Here is a 20,044-nt window from a genome sequence, read left to right on the forward strand (position 1 = left end):
GGAAAATGTGCCCAAGGAAACAGACTTATTCCTGGCCTTAACAAGTTGTGTTTTCATGTGTGAGAGTACAGATAGAAATCACTTCCTCTGAGTGATGGTATAGCCCAATTCATTCCTAGTGTTTCCTGAGCACTTATTACATACCAGGGATGATAAATAAAAGCAAAGAATTGATCCCACCTCATAGAGTTTGCAAGTTAGCAGCAGAGAGAGGCAGGTTATTCAAATACACAGAAGTAAAACTAAAATGTTCACTGTCAAAACTGCTAGAAGATGTACTGCAAAGGAATAAACAGGGTGGTGGGCAAGGCCTGTCTGAAGAGGTGATACATCAGTTATTTGGAGGATAAATGTGAGGTAGGCAAAAAGAAAGAGTAGAGAGCTATACAGTATCTCTGTTATGAACATACACGTTCTTATAAAACACACACGCTGACTTCAGACGGTTACTGATATCTGAGGTGGCATGGAGGGGAGATGAAATATGTTGGATAGAACTGTGGCTACAATAAGTATTTATTTAGCTCACATCCTAAAAAGGAGAAGATAATAAACATTTTAGTAAATAAATATATTATATGTTTATTGTTATTGTTTATTCATTAAGTTGTGTATGACTCTTTGTGGCCTCATGGACTGTAGCCCGCCAGGCTCTTCTGTCCATGGGATTTCCCAAGCAAGGATACTGGAGTGGGTTGGCATTCTGTTTTTCAGGAGATCCTCCTAAAGCATGGATCATACTCGCATCTCCTACATCGACAGGTGGGTTCTTTATCACTGACCCACCTTGGAAAGCCATATCACGTGAGGTAGTAATAGCTACTATGAAGAATAAAGCAAACAGAAAATGGAAGGCTTAGGGAAGGATGCCATTTCAGATTAGGTGGTAAGGGAAGACCCTTCTAGGCAGACCCCTGAATGAAGAGAGATCATTAACTATGTTGTGTTTTGTTTTTTTTTTTTCTTTTAAGAGCTAGAGAAAAAGATGACTTTGGAAACATGGTCAGTTCAATTCAGTTCAGTCGCTCAGTCGTGTCCGACTCTTTGCGACCCCATGAATCACAGCACACCAGGCCTCCCTCTCCATCACCAACTCCCAGAGTTTACTCAAACTCATGCCCATCGAGTCGGTGATGCCATCCAACCATCTCATCCTCTGTCATCCCCATCTCCTCCTGCCCCCAACCACTCCCAGCATCAGGGTCTTTTCCAACGAGTCAACTCTTTGCATGAGGTGGCCAAAGTACTGGAGTTTCAGCTTCAGCATCAGTTCTTCCAATGAACACCCAGGACTGATCTGTAGGATGAACTGGTTGGATCTCCTTGCAGTCCAAGGGACTCTCAAGAGTCTTCTCCAACACCATAGTTCAAAAGCATCAATTTTTCAGCGCTCAGCTTTCTTCACAGTCCAACTCTCACATCCATATATGACCACTGGAAAAACCATAGCCTTGACCAGACGGACCTTTGTTGGCAAAGTAATGTCTCTGCTTTTTAATATGCTATCTAGGTTGGTCATCACTTTCCTTCCAAAGGAGTAAGTGTCTTTTAATTTCATGGCTGCAGTCACCATCTGTAGTGATTTTGGAGCCCAAAAAATAAAGTCTGACACTGTTTCCACTGTCTCTCCATTTATTTCCCATGAGGTAATGGGACCAGATGCCATGATCTTAGTTTTCTGAATATTAAGCCTTAAGCCAACTTTTTCACTCTCCTCTTTCACTTTCACATGGTAATGCCTTTTTAATCAGGATTGGAGAAGTAAAGCCTGTTCTATAATTCTTGATACTCCATACATGTGTATTTGAAGTATGTTAGAAATCATTAGATAATGTATATGTTTTTAGTCTGTGGGAATGACACTGCTGTCTACAAGGTACTGAAAGAATCTAGATTAGCACCAACAGTATGGTAGGAGTTTCATATGAGACACTCCTGGAAAAGTGGGTGGGTGCTAAACCAGTGAGTCCTTGCAAACTCTGTGGTGAACATCAGTCTTTATTCTCAAAGCGATGGGAACGCATTGAAGGACTTTAAATGTGAGTAGGAGTAATAAGATTGGATCTGGGTTTTGAGGAACTTAAGAATCTCCATTTAGTCAAGCAATTTTAAACTAGCATTGACAATTTGCCAGGCTCTGTACTTGATGTTTGCTGTTGTTATCTAACTAATGAGTCAAGTCTGACCCTTTTGCAACCCCGTGAATGGTCATCCACCAGGCTCCTCTGTCCATGGGTTTCCCAGACAGGAAAACTGGATTGGGTTGCCATTTTATTCTCAGGGAATCTTCCCAATCCAGAGATCAAACTCACATCTCCTACATTGGCAGGCGGGTTCTCTATCACTGAGCCACCAGGATCCAGGGAGACATAGTAGTGATAGGTCTTTGTACTTAAAGAACTTGAAGTCTAAGAAATGGGTAAAATTTTAGTGGGCATCGGTAGACAAACTCACTGTGGGGACACATTGAAATCTCCCTGTAAGTTGTTTGTCCTATGCCTTTAGCAATCCGCATGTTATCATCTTTAATAAAGGATGGGCAATTGCCTTGATTTTAATGACTTTGAGAATTTTGGTAACTCACTGGTTCATTTGTTGGGGAGAAAAATTTGTTTTTGTGTCATCGAGTAGCTTCTTGTATGCCATTTTGCCAGTTTTGTATTGTATCTGTATAATATTTATGATTTATTTCCAAATTTGAGACTTTTAATATGAGAAGGCCAAGAAGTTCAGGGTAAAAGAAGAATCATGTGAGTGGCTTGTTTTTTGTAAAAACAAAACAAAAATCACCCCTTTAGAGTGTTATTTTAGGATTGGAACTTTAAAGTTTTTGCCAAAAGGGGCATTTAAAATTCAAGTATCAGTGTAAAAGGACCTTTAATATTTTGGAGGTAGTATGTGTAATCTGTCCAATGAACATATTCTAAGTGATTCATTACTATTGAAAACCTGGAAGAAGTGATAAAGATGAACTCTTAATGAGAATATATGAATATATGGAAGGATGCCAAACAATTCCAAAGAATAGTTTAAGATCTTTTGAGAAATTTCCTCTGATTTGGGAATTTCCAATGATTGACATCAGTCTCCTGGTGTTTTATCATTTCCCACAAAAGTTAGCTAATGAGGTTCTTTGTTTGCCATGGTGGGAATGTTGTTTTCATTCAAACTTGGTCCTTGACCTATTCTCTTTAGTTGAGTAGAGAACAGCTACCAAGCTCCTCCATTATCTCAAGTGATTTATTGACCTAAGCATAAATTTCAGAGCAACTTAGATTTTATCTAAATAACTCAAATTGACACCATATAAAATAAGTCATCTTATATACATCGTAATATGAGAGCAGTTTCCTTCCAGAACTTGGTAGACTATTAAATCTTAACGAACATCTAAAACTCAATTATTATATTATGAAAAAAGTAATTTTGCCAAGACTAGAGCATCTATAGATGATTCTGAGGAAGGAGAAAATGTATACCTAATGATGACATTTGCTTTTCATATAATCATGGGTCAGTTCAGTTCAGTTCAGCCGCTCAGTCATGTCTGCCCCTTTGTGACCCCATGGACTGAAGCAAACCAGGCTTCACTGTCCATCACCAACTCCCTGAGCTTGCTCAAACTCCTGTCCATTGAGTTGGTGATGCCATCCAACCATCTCATCCTCTGTCATCCCCTTCTCCTCCTGCCTTCATACTTTTCAAGCATCAGTGTCCTTTTCAAGTGAGTTATTTCTTCTCAGTAGGTGAGAAGTAGGCCAAAGTATTGGAGCTTCAGCTTCAGCTTCAGTCCTTCCAATGAATATTCAGGACTGATTTCCTTCAGGATTGACTGGTTTGAACTCCTTGCAATCCAAGGGACTCTCAAGAGTCTTCTCCAACACCACAGTTCAGAAATATCAATTCTTCGGTGCTCAGCTTTATTTCTGGATAAAAATAATTAACTGAATAATAAATATTTTTATGCAAATACCAAAAGAGTGGAATTGTATCAAGTCTGATTTTCTTGTTGTTGTTCAGTTGCTCAGTCAAGCCTGACTCTTTGCAACCCCATGGACTACAGCATTCTAGACTTCCCTGTCCCTGACTATCTCTCAGTATTTGCTCAAACTCATGTCCATTGAGTCAATAATGCCATCCAACCATCTCATCCTCTGTCACCATCTTCTCCCCATGTCCTCATTCTTTCCCAGCATCAGGGTCTTTTCCAATGAGTCAGTTCTTCTCATCAGGTGACCAGTGTATTGGAACATCAGCTTCAGCATCAGTCCTTCCAATGAATATCCAGGATTGATTTCCTTTAGGATTTACCAGTTTGATCTCCTTGCAGTCCAAAGGATCCTTAAGAGTCTTCTCCAGAAAAACATGTACTTTTCATCACAGGGGACTAGAATGCAAAAGTAGGAAGTCAAAAGATACCTGGAGTAACAGGCAAGTTTGGCCTTGGGGTACAAAATGAAACAGGGGAAAGGCTAACAGAGTTTTGCCAAGAGAATGCACAAGTCATAGCAGACACCCTCTTCCAACAACACAAGAGACAACTCTAAACATGGACATCACCAGTTGGTCAATACAGAAATCAGATTGATTATATTCTTTGCAACCAAAGATGGAGAAGCTCTATATAGTTAGCAAAAACAAGACTGGGAGCTAACTGTGACTCAGATCATGAGATTCTTTTGCAAAAAATCAAGCCTGATAAAGTAAAGCATTTTATGTTCACACATTAGAATTGAATAAATTGATTGTCTGAATATGGCCAAGGGACAAAATGAAGAGTAAAAATAAGCTTATTTATAAAAGACAGAGAATGGGAATGCTAAAATCAGAAAATGAGGGAACTTAATTTTCAATTCTTTTATATTTGTTGCTACTACATAGTTTCAACCCCAAAGGGGGTGGGGGCAAGTAAAAGCAAAAACAGAATTGTGCTTCTGATTTGGAGAAACTTTGCCTCGTTTTTCTAACTCAAAGTTTAAAGCAATATGATACAGTAGAGAAGCAAATGGATTCAGAGTTTGCTAACTTAAGCTTGCTAACTAAGGTTTAGTTCTATCTTTTTCACTATCAATTAGATGAGGTTACATAATGATCATATAACCATTTTGTCTTTACTTTCCTGAATAACACTTACTTCATAAATTTTATGAGTGATAATATGTAATTAGGGAACATGCTTAAAGAATTTTAACATATGACAGCAACATGAAGTTTTTATGATGGAGGAGTCTTTGTTTTCAGAGGGTCAGTAAGGTGGGGCTGCAGGAATTGGGCACTGGAGCAATAGGCACCCAGATCAAAACCCTGCTTTCGCCTTTTACCATCTTTCTGATGTTAGGAAGTCACTTAATCTTCTAAAGTATCCATTTATTTATCCACAAATAGAAATAATAATTATGAGTCTTAACTAATACACCTAGGATGGTGTCCAAAGCTAAATGAAACTCATTAAGTTCCTTTCTAGTGCATTGATTTAATCATTGTTCTTTTCAGATATTTACCTATAATACTTTACATTCAGTTACGTGTTGCAAAAATTTGAAAAAAGCATGTTGTTATCCCATTTTACAGAAAGATCACATGGTGACATGAAGGAAAAACTCAGGCTCAAAGGTTTCCAATACCATAATAACATAACCAAGGTGATAACTTAGAGCCTCAAAGAATCAATGTAACATTTGTTTGGTTTTTGTTTTTCTCTTTCATCATCCTAATCTTCCAACCTTATCTAAAATCTTAACACTGGCTCCACACGTCCCCATTTCCCTGCTTTATCTATCTTCATAGCACTTATAACCATCTGTTTTGTTACATGTTTGTTTATTAATTTGCTTATTATTTGGGGTAGTATGTAAAGTCAGAATGAGAATTTCTTATTTCCTTAATGAAAGTTACTAATTATTTTGTATCTTCCAAAATGAAAGTTGGGATATTTTAGGAATAAAATATTGAGCATTTAATTTATTGCAAGAGAAAACACATTTAAAAAGAGCGTGTATGCCCTTTTAATAAATATGAAACTTACCTATCATGTATGTAATGAACATAGTTAAAAATCACACATACTAGATCTGTGTGATTTTTAAAATACAGCATATTTACCTGCATGGCGATTTTTACTCCAGAAAGGTATCAAACAGGACAATCTGACAGTCTGTATTGGGGTGCCATCACTGCTTTTTCCAGATCAACTGACAAGACCTCAGCTGGGTCCTTAAAATTACTTAAGAATACTTCTACAGCTATCCTCCTGGATATGTTCCAACTGTCACTTGGGAAAAAAAAAAATCTCTAGAGACAGATATCTACAGCAGGTCTTTTGGCAGAAAACCAGTCATATCATCATCTCCAAAAGAGCCTCTGTTGGGAAAAAGGCCTTATCAAATTCCTTGGATATGAAGTTACTGTTGGGCTGGAACAACTCTAAGCCATGCAATCACCATGCAAGGAAGCTGCAGCTTTTGAAAGGTCAGGAATGGGCTTATAGTGAGTTAGGCCATCTTAATATTGTTAGAGAATGACAGTGGTTAGAATACCCAAAAAGCTTTAGGTCTTATAACCTTTTGTGAGAAGAATCTCTGTGGCATTAACTAAACCACAATTTCCTGGTATTATTAAAGAGACAAAGCCTAAAAGACTAATAATAACCCTTACCCTTCTATGGACATAGATTCAAAGTGTAGAATTAGGTCATTCAAGTTGTAGGGTGTAGAACAGAAAATAAGGTGTGTAAAATCTAGGCAAAACAAATGTATTTCTCCTGAACAAAAATTTATGAAAAAAAATCACAGTATGAAAAGGCAAAAAGATAGGACACTAAAAGATGATCTCCCCAGCTCGGTAGGTGCCTAGTATGCTACGGGAGATCAGTGGAGAAATAACTTCAGAAAGAATGAAGGGATGGAGCCAAAGCAAAAACAGCACCCAGGTGTGGATGCAACTGATGATGGAAGCAAGATCTGATGCTGTAAGAACAATATTGTATAGAAATCTGGAATGTTAGGTCCATGAATCAAGGCAAATTGGAAGTGGTCAACAGGAGATGGCAAGAGTCAATGTCAACATTCTAGGAATCAATGAACTAAAATGGACTGGAATGGGTGAATTTAACTCAGAAGACCATTATATCTACTACTGTGGGCAGGAACTCGTTAGAAGAAATGGAGTAGCCATCATAGTCAACAAAAGAGTCCAAAATGCAGTACTTGGATGCAATCTTAAAAGTGGCAGAATGATCTCTGTTCGTTTCCAAGGCAAACCATTCAATATCACAGTAATCCAAGTCAATACCCTGACCAGTAATGCTGAAGAAGCTGAAGTTGAACGGTTCTATGAAGACCTACAAGACCTTTTAGAACTAACACCCAAAAATGATGTCTTTTCCATTATAGGGGACTGGAATGAAAAAGTAGGAAGTCAAGAAACACCTGGAGTAACAGGCAAATTTGGCCTTGGAGTACAGAATGAAGCAGGGCAAAGGCTAATAGAGTTCTGCCAAGAGAACGCACTGGTCATAGCAAACACCCTCTTCCAACAACACAAGAGAAGACTACACTTGGACGTCATCAAATGGTCAACACCGAAATCAGATTGATTATATTCTTTGCAGCCAAAGATGGGGAAGCTCTATACAGTCAGCAAAAACAAGATTCGGAGATGACTGTGGCTCAGATCATGAACTCCTTATTGCCAAATTTAGACTTAAATTGAAGAAAGCAGGGAAAACTACTAGACTATTCAGGTATGACCTAAATTTAATCCCTTAGGATTATACAGTGGAAGTGAGAAATAGATTTAAGGGACTAGATTTAATAGAAGAGTACCAGATGAACTATGGACAGAGGTTCGTGACATTGTACAGGAAATGGGGATTAAGACCATCCCCAAGAAAAACAAATGCAAAAAAGCAAAATGACTGTCTGAGGAGGCCTTACAAATAGCTGTGAAAAGAAGAGAAGTGAAAAGCAAAAAAGAAAAGGAAAGATATGCCCATTTGAATGCAGAGTTCCAAAGAATAGCCAGGAGAGATAAGAAAGCCTTCCTCAGTGATCGATACAAAGAAATAGAGGAAAGCAATAGAATGGGAAAGACTAGATCTCTTCAAGGAAATTAGAGATACCAAGGAAGCATTTCAGGCAAAGATGGGCACAATGAAGGACAGAAATGGTATGGACCTAACAGAAGCAGAAGATATTAAGAAGAGGTGGCAAGAATACACAGAAGAACTACACAAAAAAAGATATTCACGACACAGAAAATCACAATTGTGTGATCACTTAACAAGAGCCAGACATCCTGAAATGTGAAGTCAAGTGAGGCTTAGGAAGCATCACTACAAACAAAGCTAGTGGAGGTGATGGAGTTCTCGTTGAGCTATTTCAAATCCTAAAAATTGATGCTGTGAAAGTGCTGCACTCAATATGTCAGCAAATTTTGAAAACTCAGCAGTGGCCACAGGGCTGGAAAAGGCCAGCTTTCATTCCAATCCCCAAGAAAGGTAATGCCAAAGAATGCTCAAACTACTGCACAATTGCACTCATCTCACATGCTAGTAAAGTAATGCTCAAAATTCTCCAAGCCAGGCTTTAGCAATACGTGAACTGTGAACTTCCAGATGTTCAAGCTGGTTTTAGAAAAGGCAGAGGAACCAGAGATCAAATTGCCAACATCCGCTGGATTATCGGAAAAGGAAGAGAGTTCCAAAAAAAAAAACCATCTATTTCTGCTTTACTGACTATGCCAAAGCCTTTGACTGTGTGGATCACAATAAACTGTGGAAAATTCTTCAAGAGATGGGAAAACCAGACCACCTGTCCTGCCTCTTGAGAAACCTGTATGCCCATCAGGAAGCAACAGTGAGAACTGGACATGGAACAACAGACTGGTTCCAAATAGGGAAAGGAGTATGTCAAGGCTGTATATTGTCACCCTGCTTATGTAACTTATATGCACAGTACATCATGAGAAACGCTGGGCTGCAGGAAGTACAAACTGGAATCAAGATTCCCAGGAGAATATCAATAACCTCAGATATGCAAATGACACCACCCTTATGGAAGAAAGTGGAGAAGAACTAAAGAGCCTTTTGATGAAAGTGGAAGAGGACAGTGAAAAAGTTGGCTTAAAGCTCAACATTCAGAAAACTAAGATCATGGCATCTGGTCCCATCACTTCATTGCAAATAGATGGGGAAACAGTGGAAACAGTGGCTGACTTTACCTTTTGGAGGGGGGGCACCAAAACCACTGCAGATGGTGATTGCAGTCATGAAATTAAAAGACGCTTACTCCTTGGAAGGAAAGTTATGACCAACCTAGACAGCATATTAAAAAGCAGAGACATTACTTTGTCAACAAATGTCCTTCTAGTCAAGGCTATGGGTTTTCTAGTAGTCACATATGGGTGTGAGAGTTGGGCTATAAAGAAAGCTGAGCACCGAAGAACTGGTGCTTTTGAACTGTGGTGTTGGAGAAGACTCTTGAGAGTCCAGTGGACTGTAAGGAGATCCAACCAGTCCATCCTAAAGGAGATCAGTCCTGGGTGTTCATTGGAAGGACTGATGCTGAAGCTGAAACTCCAATACTTTGGCCACCTCATGCAAAGAGCTGACTCATTTGAAAAGAATTTGATGCTGGGAAAGATTGAAGGCAGGTGGAGAAGGGGATGACAGAGGATGAGATATTTGGATGGCATCACCGACTCAGTGGACGTGAGTTTGAGTAAACTCCAGGAGTTGGTGATGGACAGGGAGGCCTGGTGTGCTGCGGTTCATGGGGTTGCAAAGAGTCGGACACGACTGAGTGACTGAACCGAACTGAAGTGAACTGAAAAATTTATAGTTTATTAATAAAGTCAGAAATTTACTGTTTTTAAATGGAACTTTATTTTTTAATGTTATTCTTCTGTGTTGATCCATATAGAAGGATATGGGTTTTCAAGTAATAATACAATACCAGGAGACGTCATGTAATATGAAGAGAAGCTAGACGTGAACCTCAAAGCTAAAAATGTGCGTCTTCTTGCCCACTATTCTTAAAATGGCAGTACTCAGCGTGGTGGAAATCAATGGAAAACATATACTGTGATAATAAAATTAGGCTTTACTTTAAATATTATAGTATACATTTGTATGCATCTATTTATATTTATACTCTTGCCTGGAAAATCCCATGGATGGAGGAGCCTGGTAGGCTGCAGTCCATGGGGTCACTAAGAGTCAGACACGACTGAGTGACTTCACTCTCACTTTTTCACTTTCATGCATTGGAGAAGGAAATGGCAACCCATTCCAGTTTTCTTGCCTGGAGAATCCCAGGGACAGGGGACCTGGTGGGCTACTGTCTATGGGGTCGCACAGGGTAGGACACAGCTGAAGCGACTTAGCAGCAGCAGCAGCAGCATTTATATGTAAAATAAGAAACTTATCTAGACATCAAAAAGGTTTTAACCCAGTTGGTCCACAGGTAATACAAAACATCTAAATTCAATTTTTTTAAATTGTTTAAACTTTTTGTTTTATTTTGGAGTATAGTTGATTAACAATGCTGTGTTAGTTTCAGCTATACAACAAAGTGACTCAACCATATATACACATGTATCTACCCCTTTTCAGGGGGCTTCCTTGGTGTCTCAGAAGGTAAAGAATCTGCTGGCAATAGGGGAGACCTAGGTTCAATCCCTGCGTCTGGAAGATACCCTGGAGAAGGAAATGGCAAACCACTCTGGTATCCTTGACTGGAAAATATGGACAGAGGAGCCTGGTGAGCTACAGTCCAAGGGGTTGCAAAAAGTCAGAAATGACTGAGCAACTAATACTTTCACTTTCCACCCCTTTTAAATTCTTTTTCCAATAAGTTGTTACAGAATACTGAACAGAGTTCCTTGTGCTATATAGTGGGTCCTTGTTGGTTATCTATTTTAAATATAACAGCTTGTATGTTTCAATTTCAATTTCAAACACCCTACCAACCCCTACCATTCCCCCCTGTTAACCATAAGTTCAAATTATATTTTAATAAATATTTGAAATATAATTCTCTATGGGCTTCCCTGGTTGCTCAGATGTTAAAGAATCTGCCTGCAATGCAGGAGACCCAGGTTCAATTCCTGGGTCAAGGATAAAGCATGCATATTTTATGTTAGAGGTATAACATGAAGACATAAAGTTGGTTGTTCCTGTGTGCTGAGACTGAAATGCTACAGTCTAATTCTGCTTTTCTTAAATGCAGTAAGCAACTTTCTCTGTGGAATATACACTTGTTGAGTCCTCTTATTCTGATGAAAGAGCAAAAGACTTTAGGAATGAAAACATAGTTGTGTGTGCGTTCTCAGTCACTCAGCTCTATCTGACTCTTTGTGACCCCAGGGGCTGTAGAACACCAAGTTCTTCTGTGTGGAATATCCCAAGCAAGGATGCTGTAGCAGATTGCCATTTCCTACTCGAGGGGACCTTTCTGACCCAGGGATTGGACCCAAGTCTCTTGTGTCTCTTGCACTGGCAAATGGATTCTTTACTCCTGAGCCACTTGGGAAGCCCGAAAGCACAGTTAGATTTATACAACATTTTAAACTCTTTTGATTGTTTATACTGCATTTTTCTAAACAGGATATCTTTTGTTTTTTGGTGGCATCTTTAATAAACAGTAGTCTCCTCAGTGGAAGAGGAAAGCAGAAAATAAGAGAGCTTCTAATTAATTTCATATTAAAAATAGTAATTCGACATTCACTTCTTCCTTCTCCAGCTGTCTACAAAATCTTGTATCTCACACACTCTGGTAATCTTACCCTAAAGTGGCAATGATTTATACTGTGTATGTCACTTTGAGATGCATAGGCATGTTTATTTATTATAACCCTGATTTTAGAGTTGTTTATAAAGCCAAAACCCTAGTCTCTAGCCAAAGATATTTGAGAACATAAAATACATAATGGATTAAAATATATATTTCACTGTTTAACCATACTTGTTTGTGTACAATGTAAATGTGTTCACCCACAATACTATGTATATGTTTATATTTATATATTTGTAAGCGAGCTGACCTCTAAATAGAAAAAATGTAGAAACATTTTTACTTTATTGCTTACCAAAATTTCAAAGAATGTATTTCCTTGTAATTCATTCTAGGACTTTATTTCTCTTAAATATGGTTGGGTTAAGTTGCTTAAACTTTGGCTCACAGAAACAATTTTTATTTTTCAGAATTCTTTCCTCATGATTTAAGTATAATTGAAAAATTGTAGCAATAAAATCCAATAAATATCTCTTATTACTAAATAATGCTTTATCTTCTTAGAGACACTAGTACTTTGACTAGCTACACTTCAAATGTTTAAATTTCACATTTGGTATGAATCAGATATCAATGTATGACAAAACCCACTGAAAAATAAAAATAAAAAAATAAATAAAAAAAATAAATTTCACATTTGGAAACACTTTTTTATTCCATGTCTTTTTGATATCTGATGTAACTTTTAAACTGTGACTCTCATCCTTTGACATTCTGCAGTGGAAACATGAATTAATCATTGAGTTTGTCCAGCAAGCAGAATGACATCTTACTGTGATACTATGAGCTTCCAGCAGGGCAAACACAGGCTGTACCTGAATTTACAGAACAAGAAAACATCCCCACAGGGGTGACATTGCTGCATGCTCAACTTCAGTCTCTCAAAATTCTAGATCTTGTTAGTACAGGGGTGGATTCTATTCTTTTGTAATGTTGACTCTGTTATTGCATTTTCTGAAAATGTAGAGGTTACTGTTAACAGCAACACAAACTGGGAGCCAGGGGTTACTGTCCATCTTATAAAGGCATTCATAGGAAATGGTTTAATAAGCCATTGTTATTGTTACAAAAATTGCATTTTATTAAGAATCACAAATGACTCTCCATATAATAAATATGTATTTTTAATGAAGTCTAGTTGGATAGCAGATGATTTCATTACTGCCTATAGTTATACAAATCAGTTTAGAGAGGGGAACTATTTTTTAAAGAGCACTGTTAGACTTCCCTTGAAGACTCCTTAGTAAAAAGATTTTATGTGAAGTGCTACACGATAAACTGTGGAAAATTCTTAAACAGATGGGAATACCAGACCACCTGATCTGCCCTTTGAGAAACCTGTATGCAGGTCAGGAAGCAACAGTTAGAACTGGACACTGAACAACAGACTGGTTCCAAATAGGAAAAGGAGTATGTCAAGGCTGTATATTGTCACTCTGCTTATTTAACTTATAAGCAGAGCACATCATGAGAAATGCTGGGCTGGATGAAGCACAAGCTGGAATCAAGATTGCCGGGAGAAATATCAATAACCTCAGATATGCAAATGACACCACCCTTATGGCAGAAAGTGAAGAAATAAAGAGCCTCTTGATGAAAGTGAAAGAGGAGAGTTTTTCACTCTGTTGGCTTAAAGCTAAACATTCAGAAAACTAAGATCATGGCATCCGGTCCCATCACTTCATGGCAAGTAGATGGGGAAACAGTGGAAACAGTGGCTGACTTTATTTTTCTGCGCTCCAAAACCACTGCAGATGGTGATTGCAGTCATGAAATTAAAAGACGCTTACTCCTTGGAAGGAAAGTTATGACTAAACTAGACAGCATATTAAAAAGCAGAGACATTACTTTGTCCACAAAGGTCCATCTAGTCAAGGCTATGGTTTTTCCAATGGTAATGTATGGATGTGAGAGTTGGACTATGAAGAAAGCTGAATGCAGAAAAATTGGTGCTTTTGAACTGTGGTGTTGGAGAAGACTCTTGAGAGTCCCTTGGACTGCAAGGAGATCCAACCAGTCCATCCTAAAGGAGATCAGTCCTGGGTGTTCATTGGAAGGACTGATGTTGAAGCTGAAACTCCAGTACTTTGGCCACCTCATGCAAAGAGCTGACTCATTTGAAAAGACCCTGATGCTTGGAAAGATTGAGGGCAGGAGGAGAAGGGGACAACAGAGGATGAGATGGTTGGATGGCATCACCGACTCAATGGACATGGGTTTGAGTAAACTCCGGGAGTTGGTGATGGAGAGGGAGGCCTGGCATGCTGCGGTTCATGGGGTCGCAAAGATTCGGACACGACTGAGCAACTGAACTGAACTGTGTTGGTTCTCTCATACCCTGCTTGTAGTGTTCATGACAGTTTTTGCCAGTTTTGTAGCTCTTTCTTTTTCTCTTGTTTCCATACCCCCCCCCCCGACTTTTGTCACTGATTATAAGAAGTTTATGACTAGAATCCTGTCATTTAACTCTTTAGTTTAATTGGCCCTCCATATCCAGGGATTCTGCATCCACAGACTCAACCTACCGCTGTTTGGAAAGTATTAAAAATGTATTCTAGAAAGTTTCACAATGCAAACCTGAATTTTCTATTCAGATAACTCTTTACATAGCATTTACATTGTATAAGGTATTTTACTGCTCTAAAGATGATTTAAAGTGTATGGAAGGAGAGAAATAGAAGAGGGAGATTAATAAGATATACAGACTTACAGATACAAAATAAATGAATCAGATGTATAAAATGGAGAGTGTGGGAAATCCTGCTGTTGTTGTTTAGTTGCTCAGTTGTGTCCAATGCTTTCTGACCCCGTGGACTGCAGCACACCCAGTCTTTCCTGTCCTTCACCATCTCCCATACCTTGCTCAAACTCATGTCCATTGAGCCAGTGATGCCATCCAACCATCTCATCCTCTGTCACCCCGTTTCTCCTCCTGCCTTCAATCAAATGAGTCAGTTCTTCACATCAGGTGGTCAAACTTGGAGTTTCAGCTTCAGCATCAGTCCTTCCAATGAATATTAAGGACTGATCTCCTTTAGGATGGGCTGGTTTGATCTCCTTGCAGTCCAAGGGACTCTCAAGAGTCTTCTCAAGCACCACAGTTCAAAACCCTCAGTTCTTCGGTACTCAGCCTTCTTTATGGTCCAGCTCGCACATCCATACGTGACCACTGGAAGAACCAGTAGTTCTTCGACTACATGGAAATTTGTCAGCAAAGTAATGTCTCCTCTTTTCAGTACGCTGCCTAGGTTTGTCATAGCTTTTCTTCCAAGAGCAAACCTCTTTCAATCTCACGGCTGCAGTGGGAATAATAGTCACCATCTGCAGTGGGAAATATAGTCAGTAATTATGTAGTATCTTTGTAGGATGACAGACAATAATGAGAATTATCATGATGATCATTTTGAAATAGACAGAAATATCAAATCACTTTGTTGTGTACCAAGAGCATAGTGTTGCAGGTCAATTATACTTCAAAGCAAATAAGCAAACTCACAGAAAAAGAGATCATATTTGTGGTTACCAGAGGTACAGCTATAGGGAGGGTGTATTAGATGAAGGCAGTCAAAAGGTCAAACTTCCAGTTATAAGATAAATAAGTACTTTGGATGTAATGTACATGACAATAAGATAAATAAGTACTGGGCGTGTAATGTACATGACAAGTATAATTAACATTGTTGTAGGTTAAATATGAGAGTTGTTAAAAGAGTGATCCTAAGAGTTCTCATCACAAGGAAAATTTTTTTTCTACTTATTTTTTTATCTATATGAAATGATGGCTGTTCACTAAATATATTGTGTAAATGGTGAGGCATGTAAATCAAATAATTATGCTGTATACCTTAAACTTATACAGTGCTATATGTCAATTATATCTCAAAAGAGGAAGAAAAAAATTTAAAGTATATGGGAGGTTTTGCATAGGTTACATGCAAATGCTGTGCTATTTTATAGAGGAACGTGAGCATCCAGGGATTTGGGTATACTTGGGAAAGAAAAGGTCCTAGGACCAATCCCTTTCAGATACCAAGGGAGGACTATATCTCTCTTTACCAAGGAAAGGAGTTTTGAATGATGTACATAAAATAAATATTGATTCAATAGGTCATTTATGCAGTTAGGAGTATGAAGCTTCACCAGGAAGATGGAACTTTTCCAAAGCAAAATACAGAATTCCACTCTTTTCTACTCCTTTCTAATCTTGGGAGTTATGAAGCATTAAGGAACTTAATGCTGTGGTATGAGGCTGGGAGATGGATATTCTACCCCTAGTTCTGCCGTAAACTAGCTATGGGCTACTGCTTTATTTTGTAAAGTGAGGGTGTTGGACCAGTTGATTTTTAAGTTACCTCCTAGTTCTAACATCAATTCTTTTCTAAAGAAGAGCACTAGAATTTCCTTACAGTAATTCCCTATTCCAGGTAATATCTCTCTTAAAACTCGGAACATGGGACTTGATCTCACTCCAGGTTGAAATCTTATGATCATATCCACAAAATGGACTACAAGTTAGAACCTGTATTTTTTAATTTAATTTTTATTTTTTAACACCAAAAACATTTTCTATTACGGTATGGCAATTAACAATGCTGTGATAGTTTCAGGCGAACAGTGAAGGACTCAGCCATACATATACATGTATCCATTCTCCCCCATATCCCCGCTCCCATCCAGGCCTGCACATAACATTGAGCAGAGTTCCATGTGCTATACAGTAAGTTTTTGTTGGTTATCCATTTTAAATATAGCAGTGCGTACATGATCTTTCCAAAGTCTGTAACTAACCCTTCCCCTGGCAGCCATGAGTTCATTTTTTAAGTCTGTGAGTCTCTTTTTGTTTTCTAAGTAAGTTCATTTGTATCATTTCTTTTTAGATTCCACATGTAAGGGATGTCATATGATATTTCTTCTTCTCTGTCTGACTTACTTCACTCAGTGTGACACCTAATGATATAAAAAGATGTTATTAAATCTAGAAGTGTTTGCAATTTTATAGGGTTTTTTTTTCTTTTGGTAATATGACAAGATTAATTTTTTCCTTTTTACCTTTACCATCAACAGTAAAATTGCTAAATTGGCTAATAGTTGTAAATAAGAAGAGTCTTAATCACTATGTCCATACCCAACAGACAGCAAAAATGTCAATCAACATATATTTTATTGTAATGCTTATGTGCCCTTCAGTGCTGCCAGACTCATTTGTGGATGGAAAAAGCAATTCCTTGACACAGTAAATAGACTCCCAGCAAATAGACCACTAACACTCAGTGTTAATAATAATGCTAAAACAATCCTCCTATTTTGTTGCTCTCTATGTCATCCATTTTCTATTTATTTTTTAGGATATCCTTGAAGATTAATCAGAGAGCCTCTTATGTGCCTCTAAAGGTAGGATAAGAACCCTTATTTCTGGTTATAGAATATATTTGTATTCTATGGCAAGTAGAATGCTTTTGTTTTAGCTATGCGTTAATACTTTACACCTCTTTTTAGATATAGACATAATTAATGTTGCTTATTTGGAAAATCTGAAAAATGTGTTATCTCTAACTTACCTGTCAACTTGAAATCATCCGATGCATAGTGTTTAATTGTCAGTTTGAATTTTTCTTTCATATTATTACATACTGTGAAGTTAAAGTGAATGTTAGTCACTCAGTCATGTCTGACTCTTTGTGACCCCATGCCTGCCAGACTCCTCTGTCCTTGACAAGAATTCTCCAGGCAGAAATAAAAATGGGTAGTCATAAACTTTGCTAGGGATTTTCCAGACCCAGGTATTAAATGCAGGTCTGCTTCATGTAGGTTGATTCTTTACTGTCCAAGCCACCTGGAAACCCCTTACTATTACATATTACTACAGTTTAGTATATTATTTGGAGTTTTTTTTCCCCCCCTGTGGGCAGAATTTATTCATTATTTTACATTTTGTATTACCTTCATAAATTTAGTGTAGTTTGACATTACCATGTATGACTTCCATATATCAAGAAGATAATTTTGTAATATATACACTTATGTGTGGGCTTCCAAGGTGGCCCAGTGGTAAGGAATCTGCTAATGCAGGAGATGTGGGTTCAATCCCTGGGTCTGGAAGATTCCCTGGAGGAGGAAATGGCAACCTACTCCCATATTCTTGCCTGGAAAATTCCATGGACAGAGAAGCCTGGCAAGCTACAGTCCGTGGGGTTGCAAAGAGTCGAACTCGACTGGGCACACTCACACTTTTGTATATTAACGTATGCAATATATTGTTAGAAACTAAGATTCTCTAACCTACCATAATTTCATAGTTTTCTTCTTATTTTAAAATTATCATTTTTAAATAAACAACCAAAGTTGCCATAAGTATGATTAACTATCAGTGATTTATCAAAATAAATTTTAATTTGGAAGAATTTAATTCTGTATTAGCTTTTCTTAATGAGTGCCAAAAAATGTGTCCCTTTTCTTGGCTAGAATGTATGTGAGGATAAATTTAGAATTTCTACTCTAGTAGATACTTCTCTGATAATAGCTTAATTGCAGCTATTTCAAACCAAATTGTTTAATTGTGGTGAATCATATGCAAATTGTTCAGATGTAGGTCAACCTCCCACTTCCACATTCTAGCACCTCTTTTCTAATTCAAGACAAACTGCTCAATGCCTGAAAGAGGCAGAATGGTACAGATTAAAAACATATGGCAAAAGCAAAATGATAATAACATAAAAATGACATTGAGCTAGGAGTCATAAAGATGGTACACAAGGCAGGTTGCATTTATTTTACCTGAGCTGATGATTTGTGCTTGATGTGTGTTTGGTACACTATCATTTGCTCACTGCTCGTGAGGTTTGTATTTGGCAAATCATGGTGCCTCTAAATTACTAAGTTTCCTCACCTGTACTGATTTTGAGTGTTCTGGCTGAGTGATACAAGTGGACCTCACAGATGGACAAGAATACCTTGTGTAGCTCTGGAAGTGACCAACTGTGATATATTGCTGTTGTAGAAGGTCGGGAAATCCTTTATTTTCCTAGCTACTACATTCCAGTTCTAACCTGTAATTGCCTTTGTGGTGGGTCATTGTATCACTTTCTAATGAACAGCCGAGATTTTATGAATTCTATTTAATCTTTATATGTCATCTACTATGAAAAAAAAATAATTTATTTCCAGTTTTCTAAAGCACCAAAAAATGATAAACCGGATTCATGTGTTTTTCATGTGTTGTCTTTTATCTCTAGGAGATTATCATCAATATTTTTGGCATTTTGACAGAAAATAATAAGACTTGCTGATTACTGACAGAAAAAAATTTAACCTTAATTCTAATAAAATTAGAAATCTGCCTTACTATAAACATAGTTTTTAAAATTATCATTCTTCAGTGGAATTTGATTTAAGAATTTGAATTTGTATTTTCATGTAGTTTCTGATATTTCAACTTCTCTGAAATTTGCCTTGAGTTAAATATTTCATTCTTGAAAAATTATTCAGTTAGGTTACTGACTTAAATAACACCTGTGTTTTTTCCAATCTTAGAATGGGAAAAAATTAAATGGTGTATGGTTAGTATTTCTTTCAATATCAATACTTTTGTTGTTTGAAGTACTTCATATAGAGAATTATACTAAATAGAAAAATATGTTTCCCTCAAAGTTAGCTACTGCTAAAGTTTTGGTGTTTTTCTTTAAAGGTTCCTTCTTTATATGCACAAATATCAATATCAATCTGTGCACACGATGCTTTCACACCATATGCATGAGTCTGTGTTTTTTTTTAACATTTTAATTATGAAGATTCTTCTAAGTCAATATATGTTATCTATTTCATCCTTTCTAATGGCTGCATATTAGACAATTTTTTTTGATGTACCATGATTTATTTAATAGGCCTTTTAAATCTTTTCTTAAATAGAACTTTAAAATAGAATGAAAGCAGGCCTTCCTTAATTACATTTTTGGCAGGCATACAAAAGAATGATTCTCACTTGTACTGTGAATTAGGAAATTAAGGAGTAAAGAAAAATGTTACAGTCAAGAGTCATAAAAAGTATTAGGTAAGTGCACATAAGCGGTCAGGGGAAAGAAGAGCTCATAATGTAGATGTTTATGCAACTGTGTTCTAGGTGTGTAAGAGTAGCATTCTGAGTTTTTTTTCAAGATTCACCCCAGATGACACCTTCTTTCATAGCTTTCAAAGAGATGCTTCCCTTCATCCTCATTCTTATCAGTCATCTTACATCTTCATAAAGCTTTGGGAAA

At 37.5% G+C, this 20,044-nt stretch overlaps 1 long non-coding RNA gene across 1 annotated transcript in view; it reads left to right on the plus strand.

Annotated features, from left to right (window-relative positions):
* LOC136152360 (uncharacterized) overlaps positions 1–20,044 on the plus strand; it is a 252,147-nt gene that overhangs the window by 52,136 nt on the left and 179,967 nt on the right. Inside the window, exon 2 of the long non-coding RNA XR_010660201.1 lies at positions 17,138–17,183. This is a non-coding gene — a long non-coding RNA (uncharacterized lncRNA). The remainder of the gene's footprint in view (positions 1–17,137; positions 17,184–20,044) is intronic.

This window comes from Muntiacus reevesi, chromosome 21 (genome assembly GCF_963930625.1).
Source record: "Muntiacus reevesi chromosome 21, mMunRee1.1, whole genome shotgun sequence".
Lineage (NCBI taxonomy): Eukaryota > Metazoa > Chordata > Mammalia > Artiodactyla > Cervidae > Muntiacus > Muntiacus reevesi.